The sequence below is a fragment of the Triturus cristatus genome, chromosome 6 (genome assembly GCF_964204655.1).
Source record: "Triturus cristatus chromosome 6, aTriCri1.1, whole genome shotgun sequence".
Classification (NCBI taxonomy): domain Eukaryota; kingdom Metazoa; phylum Chordata; class Amphibia; order Caudata; family Salamandridae; genus Triturus; species Triturus cristatus.
Genome location: NC_140589.1, coordinates 1,679,041,773 through 1,679,058,394, shown reverse-complemented (window position 1 = coordinate 1,679,058,394; position 16,622 = coordinate 1,679,041,773).

Below are 16,622 nucleotides of genomic sequence, written 5' to 3'. Positions count from 1 at the left end.
GCGGTGGCGATCCACCCGCTATACTAATGGGCCTCTAAGCGTAGAAAGTACAATATATCACAGTACTACATCAATTGGGTGGGTTTCCAGGTACCATGGAGAGCTTTGCCCTGGCTTTCCACATGGCCAGTAGGTTACGAGTTAGTGCAAAAATGGGTGGCTTACTAAGCTCAGTTCTTGGTATCTTTAGGGCAACTTTATTCTTCAGTGCCTAGGGACCGGCACAACGGTGATATCCAGCAACGCCTACTGCTCTCGACATCCGGGCAGAAAAACAGGACATGATGTAGGGTCTCGGAGGCACCACATGACGGACAGAGCCTCTCATGCGCACTGGGTACTTTAGCCCATCTAGTTGTGAAGGCCCGGAGGGGGAGGGTCCCATTGCGGAACTGCATGAACAGGCACCTAGCCATAGGAGGTTCAATCTTCTCCATAAAGTTTTCCTTGCTACAAGCATCCTTAAGTACAAGGAATTCATCGGTCAGTGTTGCAGATCATATGCTGGGCGCTCTCCTGTCATCTACAGTTGGGTTTGGAATGATGCATTTTCTTTTTTTTTTTTACCTTACAAAGTCTTAGTTTAAGTTGCTAGCATGCACAGAAAAATGTTGAAGGATCCTGTTCCCCGGAACCTACGATGCACCTCGATACAGACACCACTTTGATTATTTTTTTGGCTGCCATCAGGTTAGGAGCAGAGTTCTGTGCTCTAAAATAAGAGCTGGGAAAGTACAAATGGATGATATCACCTGAACAAAGTTGAAGAAATCACCAACCGGACACGGGTAGGAAAGAAATTCTTCTGATGCAAAGTGGCAGGTCTTCCTTCTGGAGTTTAAGACAGTTGCAGAATGACTCCAAGAGGGTGGGGTATGGAAAACTGACATTTAGACGTGGCCCTCATGCCACATGAACTTGTCAAGTGCGAATCCAATTTGGATATTCAAATAGCACCTTCCTCGAGTTTATTGTGTATCACAATGTTTGGCATTTAAAGAATTTAGGTCTCAAAAGATTATCCACTAAAGGCATGGTGAAAATTGTCCTACTAATTAATGCCGCCACTGAAAAAAAGAACTCCAGCAATCAAAGAGGGACTTTCAAGGGATTCAAAAGCTGTGTTGAAAGGGAGTAATTATCCTGGAGATGGATTGACAGGAATCCACACAACCAAGTTAAAGGCCCTTTGAAGCTCTGTCTGTGGATCCGAGACTAATCACAAAATATACACAGAGCACTACTCGAGGGAAGGTCAATAACGAAAGGAGAATTCAAAGATGCAGCCACTCCAAGCCACCAAACATTGTCAGTTACAGGATGAATTCTGGCAGCAGGGTCAACCTCGATCATTTCTCAACTGTCACAAAAGGTCATACTTGAATGCCGGATCCGCATGGAGAGTAGGCCTCAAGACAAACTCTTGAGGCGATAGGGGATCAGAAATAGCTGTCAAAACCAAACCAGTAACAGCTGGATTGAAAGAAAAACAACCACTTCTCCATTAGCAGTGAAGGAACAAAAAAGACTACTGTTGAAAACTTCAAACTTGTAATGAGTCTAAATTGAATACTCCCAAGAGTACTACGCAAGTACAAGATGCTGCACAACAACCCATATCTATACGGGTACAAATGTGTTTCCAGAGACTGATGGCACAAAGAGCATATACGAGAACTGCGTCATCTGCCCCCACATTAAGGGGATAGATGTGTTGCCACCTGGTGGAAAAAAGAGAACTGATGCTGTTGGTAAAAGAGTTGCAATGGGCCGGATATGAGCTGGCTCATCTCTTAACTATGTCACATTATAGGTCTGTTATGACAGATTAGTTGGATGAAATTGAAGGATTACTATAACATTTACCCGAAGCACACACAAAGATGGAACAATAAATTGTTGCTGAATGAAAACTATCTTCAATTCTGGGTATACATTGTGTGTTAGATGCTGCAGTTAGATCTATCAACACCAGCATTTTTCTGCGAAGGCACGCTTGTTTAAGGATCTATGGGTTCAGACCAGAAGTACAACAGCAATGTCATTTGATGGGTGAGCATTAATTTGTTCCTCTAGTGAATTAGATGCTGAGAAAATAAAGAATACCAGCATACCAAATATATTGATGCACTACAAATTCTACCGAATACAGGAAAAGCAAAAAATGAGTGCACGTAGACTACCAAACAGCAAACTTCTCCAACACAACAGCTGCAGAAACTACAAGGCCACCAATAAGAGCAAGGCAAATTTCGTGGCAGTGCTGCAACACTGATAGTAGGACCTCCCTGTGGAGGTCCCTCTAATAGCAGAACAGTGACACTATTCACCTCATCCCACTTCCCTGAATACTAAACACTAGTATGGAAGGCTAAAATACATTTTCCCCATTTCTGGAGGGAAATCACTGAAAAATGTTCACTACCAATTGTAAGCATGGTGTCAAATTCATAGATATTCCGCCTCACTTCGCACCACACACTACTACCCAAACACAAGATAAACATGGACCATTTCTCTCTGTTTTCAAAGTAGATTGTAGCATTGATTTCAAAAGGAGCTGTACTGGCAGTCCCTGTAGATCAAAGCTGTACAGGATTCTGATCCAGCGGAAGCATTCTTTTTTCTAACTCACTAACTGCCCTGGGTCCTCATACGATTTGACCATTTTTGATCACTGCAATTCACCACAGAGGCAATGGTCCTCTGATGGATCTTTCTCCATCACAGTGAGAGGTAAGAAATCAGCATGTCCAATCTCATTCGCCACCCAATGAAGACCATTAATTGGTAGCCAACTCATACGTTAGAGACGCGGTTCAAATACACTACCCTCAGAACCATAAAATAAAAATAAAGTATTGCTATTGGAAGACCCAACCTCCTAAAGAAGTTTAGTCTAACCAAGATTTTACAGACCAAACGTTCTGCAGTCGCTACACAGAATAAAAGCAGCCTGACCTGAAAATAATATACTACTCTTACCTGTCACGCATTTAGAAATTAATATCTCGTAAGCACAGCTTCTATGGAAAGAACATTAAGACACAATGACAAGACTCTGGCAATTTGCTTATTGTATTTGTGATCCAGAATCACAGCCTATAAGTAACATTTTAAGCAGTTCAGTCATAAGTCTTACAGCTTGTAGTCTAAAACCACACATTTAGTCATAGTATTCGAATTGGTAAATAGAAAATCCATAAATAGGATGATTAAAGTTACCACCAACAATCTGTCATGAACTGCAGCATTCTAAAAATAATGTGGGCCCTAAGGCATCCGCTGCAGTAACGGTCTCAGAGCCTGGCTGTTAAGCCAGGGGAAACTGAAGGTCAATTACATTTGAAAGGATTTGTTTATATCTCCAAATGCCTTATGAATGTGCGGAAAAAGCATCATCGTTTAAATCCTTTTAATTTTACCTCAAGGCTTAGCCGTGCATAGGGGGCATGTACTCGGAATGGATTATCCGGGTTTCATGCCCTACATGTAGGCAAAAAAAAAAGTCAGTGAGTATGAAAGGGAAAACTAGTAATGGAGCCCGCTCCCAAGGTCAATACTTGAGGCCCTGGGGTGGAAGATTTGTAGATGCATCCTCATACAAAAAAGAAACCTCAGATGTAAAATATGGTCCTAAAAGTAGTCTGGGCCCCACTTTTTCACCCCGGGTAGCACGTCCCACCGCAAATAATAAAGCCCCAAAAGTAGCTTGCAGGAAGGTGGCTAAACCTCAGTCTCTGTACAAATCCCTTAAAGAACTCCCTTCTTCCTTTGAATCCCCCTTCAGTTCGCAGCCGGTGACATCAGAGCTATTGCTGGATATTACTCGTAGGGGGGGGAAAGCAAAAAAAACTCCGACCTTTGAATTGCTCAAAAATCCTCCATATATTCCATCAAATTCCCTCCCTTTCAGGGATCTCTTCGCAGGATCTAACATTGGTTGGGGTTTAACTTGGTGAACAAGTCAGAAAAACCTCTAGAGTCTACTTTATTTCGCCCTGCATTGCACAGCTAGTGATTACAGCCGAAGAGGACTTAGCTAAAGCAGGACTACAAGCCTTATGCCCCTCAAAAAAGAGTCCCCTCCCCCTTTCAGCCCCACAGTTGGGACCTATGCCTCCTGCTATCCCACGTTTGCATAGCGGATTATCCGCTACCCAATGGGAGCAGTTTATACCATACAGTCTGCCCGTAAGGCCAGAATGTACATGGCATGGTGGCCAGCCTCCTAATGACCTAAGAGTGGTTATAGTAAATGATAGACCACTCACACAGTCTAGGCAACCAGAATGGGCGCAGGGTAATCGGTTTCCTTCCTTACAGTACCATTTGGAGGATGGCGATCGGAACACTGGTCCTAGCCCCCCATAGAATGAGACGTCCTCTCCAAACCGGAGACCCCTGAGTTGGAATATCCATGGGTTCGAATGTTGAAGGAATAGCGGTGAATTGGAGAAAAGTCTGAAACCCTTCCATATGGTATTTCTTCAGGAGTCCTGGTTGAGAGAGGACCATTCAGTAGAAGGCTTTATGGCACTGAATAGCAAAGGCAGGAGCTGGGGTAAGGAGAGCATCTGCAGGTGTCCTAACATTATTATCTACCAAGATCATCAGGAGATCATTGGAGATTATAAATGTATCAAGTGGCCTCCAGTTCTGAGTGGTAAAAAATGGGTCTGAGCAGCAGCACTATTAGATACTTCTTACTTATAAATGTTTACATCCATAAAGAAGACCATTGGCAAATGAGATCCTGGAGGGAATTATTTGAATTCCCCTTCCACCGTCTGGTAGCAAAATATCCGGAAGCAGTGATGATAATGGCTTGGGACGTCAATGCTAGTCTTTTCCCTGTACACCTGGACCTGCAGCTGGAGGAGACTTTGGCTTTTTATAACATTCCCCCAGCGCCGTTCCCCTCTGTCAATAAAAAGAAGGCTAAAATATTGAGTCAATGGCTGGCGAATCATGGTCTGACCTATTTAAACAGACATTATAAAAGTTATTCGCCAGCAGCCACAACTTTCCGGCAGGGCCAGTCCTTAGGCCCCATTGACTACATATTTACACCTCTTTGGCATTTCAGCCTTTTAAAGAATTTTGCAGTGGCAAAATAAGGGTAGCAATCACTGGGCAATTACAGCAGTCCTTGACCTGTATGAGCCAGTGTCCCCTGAGAGGGTCCTGCCCCTAGGAATGTCCTACCCACGTAGGTACTCAACACGCTTGGATCATATCCATTACCAACAGTAACCCACCATTGAATTTGAGGTGTAGATTGATATTCCCCCCTATTTATCTTGGTGATACCATTGTATGGTACAATAAAATAGTAGAACAAGTTTTGGGCTGCATCACAGTAAATATATGTGTGAAGGGGTGTGCAAGCAGACCCTCGTTCTAAGGGGGATGGGGGTTGGTTTGACTCAGACTGCCGATAGTTGAAGCGATTGGTGAGTCGGAGTGCCAGGAGCGCTAGGCGTCTTCCAGGCTCCTTAGCCTCCCAGGAACTGGCTGAGCTTAAATGCCAATATAAATCTCTTGTGCAGACATAAAAAGCCACCTTGTATCACAGCAAGTGGGACGAGATGCAGGAAATAATACTACTTAAGGATCAGCAGAAGTTCTGGGCAAAGGTCAACGAGTTTAGTGGCCAAAATAGAGGTGCTCTCGTTTGTATGATCCCGGAAGCTCAGTTGGCTACTTATTTGACAGATCTATACAGGGGACCCTCTGGCCCAGATAGATCCCATAGAAATCTTGAACAAAAACTCCCCGTTGCTTGGTTCCGTGCTGCTGGCCCCGATAACATTCCAGCAGTAATAATTAAAACGAACAGTGTTTGGTGGGCCACGGTCTATTCTTCCTTGTTTAGCTGGATTGCTACGTCCGGCCTTTACCCCCTTTCTTGGAAAGGGACAATAGTGAAACCTATTTTTAAAACGGGAGTGCAGAGACCCAATGCACTATAGGCTAAATAGCCTTGATATTTCACTAAAGATCTTTTCAAAGATTATCTTATCTAAGCTGGGGGTTTCTTTCAAGAGTGTGATTTCACTATGGATCATTGCTTTGCACTATGGGCCATTATTCGGAAAGCCCTGGAGGTAAATCAAAGGCTGTGCTGCTGTTTTGTAGACTTCAGGGCAGCCTTTGATTTTGTGGATTGGGATATCCTATAGGGGAAACCTGCTGCCTGGGGGCTCCTGTTGAACCTTCTCGGTGTACTCCAATCCTTGCACTCTGGTAACTGGGCCCAGGTAGAGTTGGATAAGTCTGGTTGTTTATCTCAGAGAATCCCTATTGACAACGATCTCCGGCAAGGGTGTGTTTTAGCACCCCTGCTTTTTAGTATATTTCTAGCCGACCATTTCCCTTTATTTCCCAATTTAACTCCTGGTCACCCCAAATTGGGAAACAGCACATTGTTTGTCTGCTTTATGCAGATGATTTGGTATTATTGGATTATACCCCTTTTGGTCTGCAGAGGAAACTAAACGCTCCAGCAACTTAAATTAAGCAGAACCAGCTTCACATCAACTTGGAAAAGACCAAGATTTTGGTCTTTGGGAAAAGAGTAAAGAAATGTAACTGGTCTTTAGATACACAAGAGGTGGAGCAAGTCGACCAATACAAATATTTGGGCTTAACCTTCAGGAGAAACTTGAACTGGGGTGTGCATTTGGATGGCATCAAGTAGAAGACCTTATTGCAGGCCAGCTGTCTATCAACCTTTAATACTAGATTTGGTGTGCTTTCTCATATTTCACTACTAAGGGCTTATGAAGGGAAGATACCTCCGCTGAATCTATACGGAGGAGAGGTTTTTTCCCTTGATCCGTCATATGAATGGGGCAAATTATAAGGGGTAGTGCTTAGAAGGCTTTTATCCCTCCCCCAGGGTACTATGGTTAAGGCCATAAGGAAAGAGTGCAGCCAGATGGCCTCTATTCGGGCCCTAAGATATTTTAATACATTCCTGGAGAATGGTGAGGTGTCTAAAGTATCCAAATTGTGCTGGAAAGAGATTCAATATAGCGAAAGAATGTGGGCAAAGGTTGTATGAAATACATTTATTGCTCTTAGGAACCTCCATTCAGATAATGGTACAATTACATCTTGGTTTCCCATTCCCAGGCAAGCATGCGTTGAAAGAATCGGTTGCTTTGGGGTCTGAATTGAATGATCTATCTTATCTGAGTAAGAAACCATCCATTAGCTTCTCAATCCCCACTCTGGGCCAGGACACTGTTTTTACCTTTTTATCACAGCTACCAAACTCAGGGTTGTGAAATGAAATACTAGGAGTTAAGGTGGGATGTAACCCAATTAATTCATCCCGCCTATATCGGGCCAGGGTCCAAGATAATAGTGGTGTCTGCCCCTGCCCTCTGAAAGTTAAATGTTCCCTACTTCATATATTAATGGACTGTGTTTTTTATCTTGCAAATTAAGTTTTTAAGACCACTGTTTTTAGGTCGAGCCTAGCGCAGCACGCATGCGCTGCACTAGGAAAACGACCTCTTGGAATCACTCTGGACTTTTCACACGCTAGTGCGTGTGGTTTTTTTTCTGCATTATTTCAATTGGTCTTTGCGTGTGTCTTTCTAAAAAGACAGCACGCAATTGGGCAAAGGCGGCTGCATATCCCCCCTTTCCCAGTAAATGTATCCGCCCACGGCTTGCGGTTACGAGCAGGGGCGCCATCTGTTCGGAGTCATGTCACCATCTGTTTTTAACTAGCACGTTCGCCGCGCTGCCGTGCTCACTCGCCCCCGCTTCTCTCACGCGCCATTCTTTTTAACTAACCCTCCCTTCACATGCCACAAGCACACGCACAGCCCTGCCAATGCTCTGTTTGCAATGGGAAACTTGTGCATTCGCTGTCATGCTAGGCCCATTGCTGTTGACTTGTAGAAGGAGGAAGGCAGCAGAATCGTGTTTTGACAGTGGCGGCCGAGGCAGAGGTAGCGAGGCCTCCGCTTACACACACGGCTCCTGATTTTCTCTACTGTGCTCGCTTTCTGATTTGGTACTGGCATTATAAAAAGCAATCTTAACTTTAAGGCAAGCACCCTATTAATCTTATGTTTGACCTCACAACTGCAGGTTCGAACCCCAGCGCGTCTGCTCAGCCTTTCATCCTACGAGAGGCCAACAGACTAATTAACATTCATTTGGATGGCAATAAAAATCTGTTACTCGGCACCAAGATGCAGCATACTCCAGCCCCGCCTTCCCTTGCACAGTGAAATAACTCACTTTCGCCTCCTTTCAATTCGGCTCCTGATTTTCTCTACTGTGCTCGCTTTCTGATTTGGTACTGGCATTATATAATAGGAGCCAGCAGCGGCAGCGTGCAGGCTACCATCTGTTTTGGGTCAGGTTTCATTTCCAGACCTTGCCGCTTTCATTAGAAGGCGCGTCCCCTCCACCCCACCTCCACAAAAGTGTGCTTTCATTTTCTCTAAAACACAAAGGAATAGAAACAAAATCAATTACGGTGACATCTTACTTTTCAGTGGAATCGTCAGCACCGTCTAATGAGCCGCCCTTGGCCAACAAGCCTACCCTGGAAGGCAACAAGCAGCTGCTACAGTAGTTAAAGCTCATTAAAGACCACTCATGTTTTGGGGAAGAAGGGAACGATCCTCGTGGTGTTTCAGTAAATAGCTACATTGTGATGCTTAACCATTTGTTGACCGGATGATCATGCTTCTGTTTAAATAAAACAGAAGAACGTTAGCAATCAGCATTTTACCCTAACTGTTGTGGAGAGAAACTAAACATCTACAGCAGGTAGGGACAGCGTAACTCTACAGAGTGCATCTTTTCGCTCCCCCACCTCAGAAATCTGCAAGCACTTCTCCTTTCATTCCTTTTTATTTTTTGCATTATGTAGCGCGAATGAAGGTATCAAAGCACTTTATATAAGTACTAGTTCCATTACAGAAATCTGCCTGGTGGGTGGTAATGTGCTGCATGGCTAAACACTAATAAGGTCCCAAAGGCGAGACCTATTGGCTTTGCCAATGCTTGTTTAAATATGATGTTCTCCATAGGAGGAAAACTGTGGAGCTGTTGACAGAAATGCGTTATTTAGATGTGGTTGTTTGAATTGCTCGATGTTGTACGGTCTGTTGAACAGAGTTTTAATGAAGAACTGTAGTGGATAGGGGGTGTTGGGTTGTTAGGATGGGGCATTTCTGATGATTTTAATTCTCAATTGTGTTTTAGAGTGTTTTATGGACAGTTGTCTAAATAAACTTGTTTTCTTACCTTATACCTTACCTACCACCAACAAGGGCAGGAGGATGGTTCAAAAGAGTTATTTCAGAAGGGCAAAAAGTCCTCAAAGGGAAAGTCCATGGGCAAAGGGGAATGGAGCGAAAATCTGAAATTCAGGTCTAGTCTCTCACCGGACTGCTTCAAATAGTCAAGCAGGCAAGTTCATTAGCAAAGGGAAAATGGTGTGGGGCATAGGAAATAATTGAACAGGTTGTTGGCAAAGAAGGATTCCAATTTGATCTGCTAAGAGCCAGCAGCATCAGCAGAAGTGGTAGAAGGGTCCCTTCTCCTTTGAAGACTCACTTTTTATACTTGAAATAGTCTATATGTTACATCAGTTGTCGCTTTACAGTGGTCTGATTGTCATGTGACCATTCTTCTGTTCACCAGGTACACATTTGATACTCCATCATATTTTCCCATGTTGCTCATGAGAAACAACTGTTCATTCCATCCTCACAGGTTAGTTGACAAAGAGCTGTTTACTTTGTTGCCCTTCATGAGTGTAGGCAAAATGTTGCGGTCTCACCATTTCACACACAATGAATACTGGCCTATTGATTAAGAAATGTTGCATAAACAGAACAGATAAAGCAACATTTGAAGAAATGCAGCAAAAGTCCATTACACTGGGCTATGTAATAATGCAGCCTAAGAGAAAAAGGTAATTCAATGTATTTAAAGTTAACATTTCTTATTTAGAAAAATACATTCATAGATTCAAACATAATGAAATATGTCAAGCGTTTACTGTAGAGAAATACATGTAACGTTGTCAGTGAATATTGCATTGAAATGTCTAACCCTGAATATGGCCTACAACCACAATTTTCAAAGGACATACATGTGAATTATTTTTTACAAATCATTGTGCTAAAATCGTTTTTATAGGTTTGTTCTAATGATGTCAAGTATTAATACTGGGAATATCATTCATGTAAGTCATTGCATCTTAATTTTGCACCACTTTCTATTCTCATGTTGTATTACAATAAAAGCAATAGAGATACTAAATCTCATCATTAAGAATTGCACTATTTTGTCGGTGAAAGCATTTTCATTAATAATTTTCACATCTGTTTTGTTGTAATACTCAATAAGCATGTTACACTTATTGCATTTAAATTCTTCTATTTCTACTAATGCAATCACGCTTTTATGGTGCTGGTACTTTACCTTTTCTCAGTTTCTGTGTTGTTTTTCTAGACATGTGCAAATGTACGTCAGAGTTCATGTGCCCTAATCAGTTACTGTGTTGTGTAAAGAATAATCAGCTTTTAGGATATAACAACCCTATTCAACCTACTATCTGACCCCAAAGAAAGATGATTAGCTAAACTCAATCTTGGCTCAGGAGGTTTGAACATATTTTTTCAGCACTTCTTTTTTTAATTGAAGTTTAAAACCAGGCATAGTGTGATGAATTGTTCCTTCATCAATGCTTTAAAAAAAAAAAAGGCAGTAGAGTCTGACTGTGAGGGTCACATTTTTCCCTCCCTAACAAATACTAGTATCCCTTTCCAATTCAGAACCTATCTCCCACCCCATCCATCTACACTGTAAAATTCCCCCAAACATTTACTTTATTACTTAATTTAAGTATTTTGCAGGTGGAAGTAAAAAATAAAGACCAGTCAAGTACCCAAATATGTTCACTTTAATTGACAAAGATATAGTGCCTGCAGTTGGGTGGGCAGTGGAGGCTTGGGAGTTCCCTCGACATGCAGGACATTCATGGAAACTCCCACACACAGACACAAACACCTTGTCTTTATGACTAGCACCATGGTCTCAAGTGGGACTTTCTGATCCCATCATATTCCATGGCATCCGGTGCTACTGTGATACAGCGGGAGAGTCTTCCTTCCACTAGGAAGCTAGTGTAAGTTTTGCTTCCCCAGGCAGTTCCACAGAAGTTTTTGTCGGAATTCGATTGATGTTTCAGGAGCGGGTAACTCGGGCCTAACAGAATAAATGCAATGTTCAGCCAGCAATAACCCAGAATCTCCATTCACACAGCCAGGATTTCCTCTGGTCTGGCGATATCCCACCAGATGTGGTGAAAGTCTCTCAAAAGTCCACAACCCAGAAGTTGTACATCACTAACCATCTTTCACAAGAACGTGAAAACCTGGTTGTTTTAATCAGCCCTCGTCGATGCTGCACTACCTGTTAAAACGCTGGGAAACCCACAGGATCTACAGGCAGGGAAGGCACCGGGACCAAATGGGCTGCTCGTGGAGCTCTTTAAATGCACCGCGAGCATAGTGGCCCCGTACCTACTGGATATGTTTAATGAGCGAGGGAAAAGGGGTATCTAGCAATAGATCAGCGAACGGCAACCATCGTTGTAATCCCCAAGGCGGGCAAACCAGCTGATCAATGCGGCTCGTATCGGCCAATATCCTTGTTGAACATGGAAGTCAAAATACTGGCTTAAGTCTTGGTGAATAGACTCCTAGAGCCAATCACAACGTTGATACACCCAGGCCAGTCTGGTTTTATGCCTCGCAGGAGCACTAGGCTCAATCTTAGACGCTTATATGGGGCATCTAGTAAGAACCAACCCAGGGGTGGAGGCAGCACTGTTGTCCCTCGACGCTCGCATGGCATTCGACAGTATAGAATGGCACTACCTGTTCTAAGTCCTGAAACGGTTCAGGTTTGGTCGCCAATTTCAATCTTGGATTAAAGTGTTGTATAAAAATCCCTTGGCCAGTATCCCGCTCTTTTGCTCTTCATAAGGGAACAAGACAGGGGTGCCCTCTTTCCCCGATTTTATTTGCACTGCCGCTGGAACCGCTAGCAGCATGGGTGAGAGGGGATTCAGTGAGCTCCGGAATCTACGGGGGAAACAATGGGAAGAGAGAATATTGTCATACGCTGACGATGTCCTCCTGTATGCAACAAGACCACGATTCACAGTAAGCCGGCTACTACAGATTTTAAAACTATTCGGGGGGTACTCAGTATACCAGATTAACTGGGATAAATCTCTCTTGTACATGTTATCAAATGGACCGCTGCCGGTACTCGGTGCAGAAACCACACTACAGGTTAAAGATAGCTTTAAATATCTGGGCATACAGATAGCCAAAACATATATGAGATTTCTGGCGGGGATTCTACAGCCACAGCTAGAACGTTTAAAGAGGGATGTAGCCCACTGGAGGACTCTGCCGATATCCCTTATGGGCAGAGCGGTTCTCTTCAAATAGATGTCGCTGCCAAGAATGTTGTACATTTTGCAGAACACCCCATGTCCAATACCCGACAAATTATTTAGAGAAGTGGACAGCTGTTTCAGGACACTACCGTGGGACGGAGGGGGTGCAAGGATCGCATTGGCCGAGTTACAGAGAGGAGTGTACGAAGGTTGTTTGGCCATTCCAGACCTCCAGAAATACTACTGGACATCACACCTAATGGTTATCAGCGATTGGGTATTTACAGACAGGAATGACCGGCGTATCGTGTGGATCATTGGGTGATGGAGGCCAGAGGATATTTAGGTATAATGTATGGACAAGAAAGGAAAGACAATCTGCCACCGCATACTAAGACTGTGCTAAATGTGTGGATGAGGGCCAATAGATTCTTGGGATGGGTAACAGTGGGACAGAACAGACCCCACTGTGGGTAGTGAAATGCTACGAGAGGTAGCCAAACTGCAGGGTTTCGGCAAATGGAAACTGATCGACATAACTTACCTGGGAGATGTATGGTGGGTACAGGCTTTAATCCCGTTATCTGAACTACAAAAAGAGTATCAACTAGCAGATACGGAATGGTATAGATACCTACAATTGAGACACGCACTGCGCAGACACATCAAAGAGGGGGATCAGCTCCCTGAATATAACCAATCCCAAATATAGTTTTTCGGAAGAGTGTTTTTCCTTTAAAAAAAAAAAAAAAAAACTTCATTGTTAAAAACAGTTCAATATTTACAGTGCAAATATAAGACTGTTTCCCTCCAAAGTGGGTTTGGACAAACACATACATTCATTAAATTAACATAAAAAATACATTGAAACTGCAGGTTCGGTAAGACTTTGATTTCCACCTCAAACTTTCCTCTTGTGAAACACATAAACAGTAGGTACCTTGATATGCAATACACTACAAAGGTGTCTGTATCACTGCTTAGGATCTTAAAAGCCTCAATATAATGTCCTGTACCAATATGCCAGCATAAGGGCGCTATCCATTTCTTCCTCTATGCAGTGTACGCCCCACAGAAAAACAGTAGATGCACCACCGTTTCAGCCTCTTGCTTGCATGCGGGGCAAATGTCCAGACATCCGCCGCACAAGACCATCTTTTGGAAAATTATCTGGTATTCAGGGTTCCATATCTGAATTGCAAAAAACGTTTTTTAGTGAGAGGGGTTGAAACAAAACCCATGAATACCTCATACATGGGGGTACATTTAAAATTCAGAATGTTTTCAATGAGCCCTTTCTTGCAATTTCGTGTAACTTCCTCAAGGACAGAATTCCAATAGGTCTCCTTAAAACTGCCCTCGAAATTGACACCGACTCCTCTGGGTGGAACCAGAATCTTTCAAGACCCTGTTTTGACATAGCCAAGGGACTTTCGAACTACAAGGAAACTTTAGGAGGTCCCTAATGCCCTGTCTATAGGCAGACAATTCATTTGTGGTCCATAATCAATGCTAGTAGAACAAAGGTCAGCTACATATCTTCATTTTAATTTGTCTGTGTGCCAAATCCAGACGTACCAGAATCTCAAAAATCTATTTTTAGTCACTGATTGTAGATTGCAGTTAGCATCCCCCCTAATGTATTCTCCATAAAGTGTTGCCCTTAGGGCTTGATGTTCTAAATCTCGAGGGCAGGGGATAATGCTCTTGATGTTGAACTTTTATATATTTTCACTATACTGGCAGAATAGTGGCTTTTCTGAATTTGAGATGACCAAGACAAGTTCTCGCATAGTCTAATTCCCAGATAAACAAAATTTGTGACTTGCTCAATCTCTGCATTCCCGGCTTTCAACCTTGTTTTTGGCGCTACAGTAGCATTAAAGATCATGCATTTGTTTTTGCACTATTGAGCTCCATTCTCCTTTATAGGCAGAATGATAAAATATAATTTAACACGTTCTAAAATCGGCCATCCCACAGGGTACGGTCCTACTAGAGGCAACACCATTGGAGGACAGACTTCTAAACAACCATATAGATTCCAAGCAGATCTCCCTAACGTATAAGAAACTACTTAACAAGATGCCAGACCCTCCTCAGACCCTGCGGGAAAAAACACAGCTATTGTAAACCTTGTGGGGTCTTAGCAGAAGGGTGTGGTCGCCAAACCGTAGGGCTGGGGGCACTCTTCCCTCCTATTTTAAGTGCTTCACAGCTGTTTCTTTTTGCCTTTGCTAAGTTATATTTTCCTTGTAGCATTTAGACACTCTTTAGAGTTTGTTTGATTTGAATGCTGTTACCAGGTTCCCTTTTACTGCAGTCCTTGTTATACCAGGGTGCTGAGGAGTTTTTATTTGGAACCTTTTTAAGAGCTTGGCACAAAAGTATCGAACAACAAATCTTGGCGATCTTCAGCCACTACCATTTTTTCCATGGTTGTGGGCAGGTGTAAGCTCTCAGTTTCAAGTGCCACCCTTTGATTCACTCTTGGATAACATCTCCGATTTCTTTTGTACCCATGCCTGTTGTTTGACAACATAACTTCTCCTAACGGTGTGGGTAAAGGATCTTCACTTACATTCTTGAGTGAACTCGTCAAGGTTAGGGCAAGAACATTGTGATCGCTATCATTACGGTCAGCCATGACCATATTCACTATTGCTGGCCATAGCCCAAGCTCGACTAAGATACAGTCTATACAACTGGAAAAGGCAGGATGGTGGTAGGCCGGGCGCCCGGCCCGTCTAAAGTTGTTTTGTCATTGCAGGAGTGGAGATCCCATTTGAGGGTGAGGGAAAATACTTGGCCAGTCCTTTCTGACCACATAATCCAGAGAAGGCATTCCTCATTTTTTATCAAGTTCAACAGTTATTGCCAGGGGCTCGTTTGTTGTGTTAAAATCGCACCCAATCAATATATGTCCTTTTGTAACACTGTGCACCAGTGCACTTGCAAATTGTTGAAGGCAAGTAGTCTCTCTATTCTGATCAGTTACTAGATTATAAACCTTGAAAACCCTTAGCTTTGTACTCGTAGATTAAGCCAAGTTAATGGCTATTATGTCTTTGGAATCGATAAATGCTTCAGTAAACCTGAAACACAGAGCTGTCTTCACCCAAATTGCTAATTCTCCAAATGGTCTGACTTTCCCCGAATGAGCTGCTGCTGGCTTATGGTAGGAAGAGTAGCTTGATCAAAAAATGGGTGAGAGGAGAGGACTTGAACTGGTGTCAGTTAGCGGAGAAAGCGGTATATCAGAGAAGAGGATGCCCAGGGAAATGGGAAAAGATCTGGTCCCCGTGGGAGGTGTACAGGGGAGATATAGGGTGAAGCACAGGTTGCTAGGGAGTAAGCCCATGTGAACGACGGTGAGTGTGTGTGTGTGTGTGTGAAAAGGTAATTATACTGTAGTAATGCCTACCTGTCCGGTTTGATCATGTGTATACAAAATGTGAAATGGTGCACTAAGTGTTTAAAAAAAGAAAATGGTTGCTAGGCACCAGGTCTCTTGTAAAAAGCATATATAGTTTTCAATAAACCGACCACAATCCTCTAGCTCAGAAGCTAAGCCAGACAAATTCCAATGTAGGATTTATAATGGGCAGATTTGCTGTCTTTGGAGGTGATTGGTTTCCTGTCTGTAGCTCTACCATCCCTGTCATGTTGACTGACTGCACAGAATTACCCCTTGTTTTCTGATCTTCGGTTTATCAGTCTACTCTCTCCAGATATGATGATTTGTCATCCCTTTCAGGGTATTCAACACGGCACCTATGGTAATCTGCCAGGGCCGTCCACCCTGCTTACATTTTAAATTTTATTTCGATTGATGAAGGAGCAGAGCTCTTTGTCCTTGGGTGTACTGACCTAAACCCGACTACCTTCTCATTACAATGGAAAGAACCCTAATGGATGTCCTGATTGTCTAATAGGTTTGAGAGCCTTTCAATCGCCTCCACCATTGCCGATCTCATCGCACACCATGCCATCGCATCCACCAACTACATACTCATCCGATATCTGAACTTCCACCTTGACAACCACAGCGACCCCCGACTCCACCACCCTCCTGGCCAACCTTGGAATGAAGCAGCTCGTCACCACTCCCACCCACAAGGCCGGACACATCCTCAACCCCATCTTCGCAGGAGGGTCCAACATC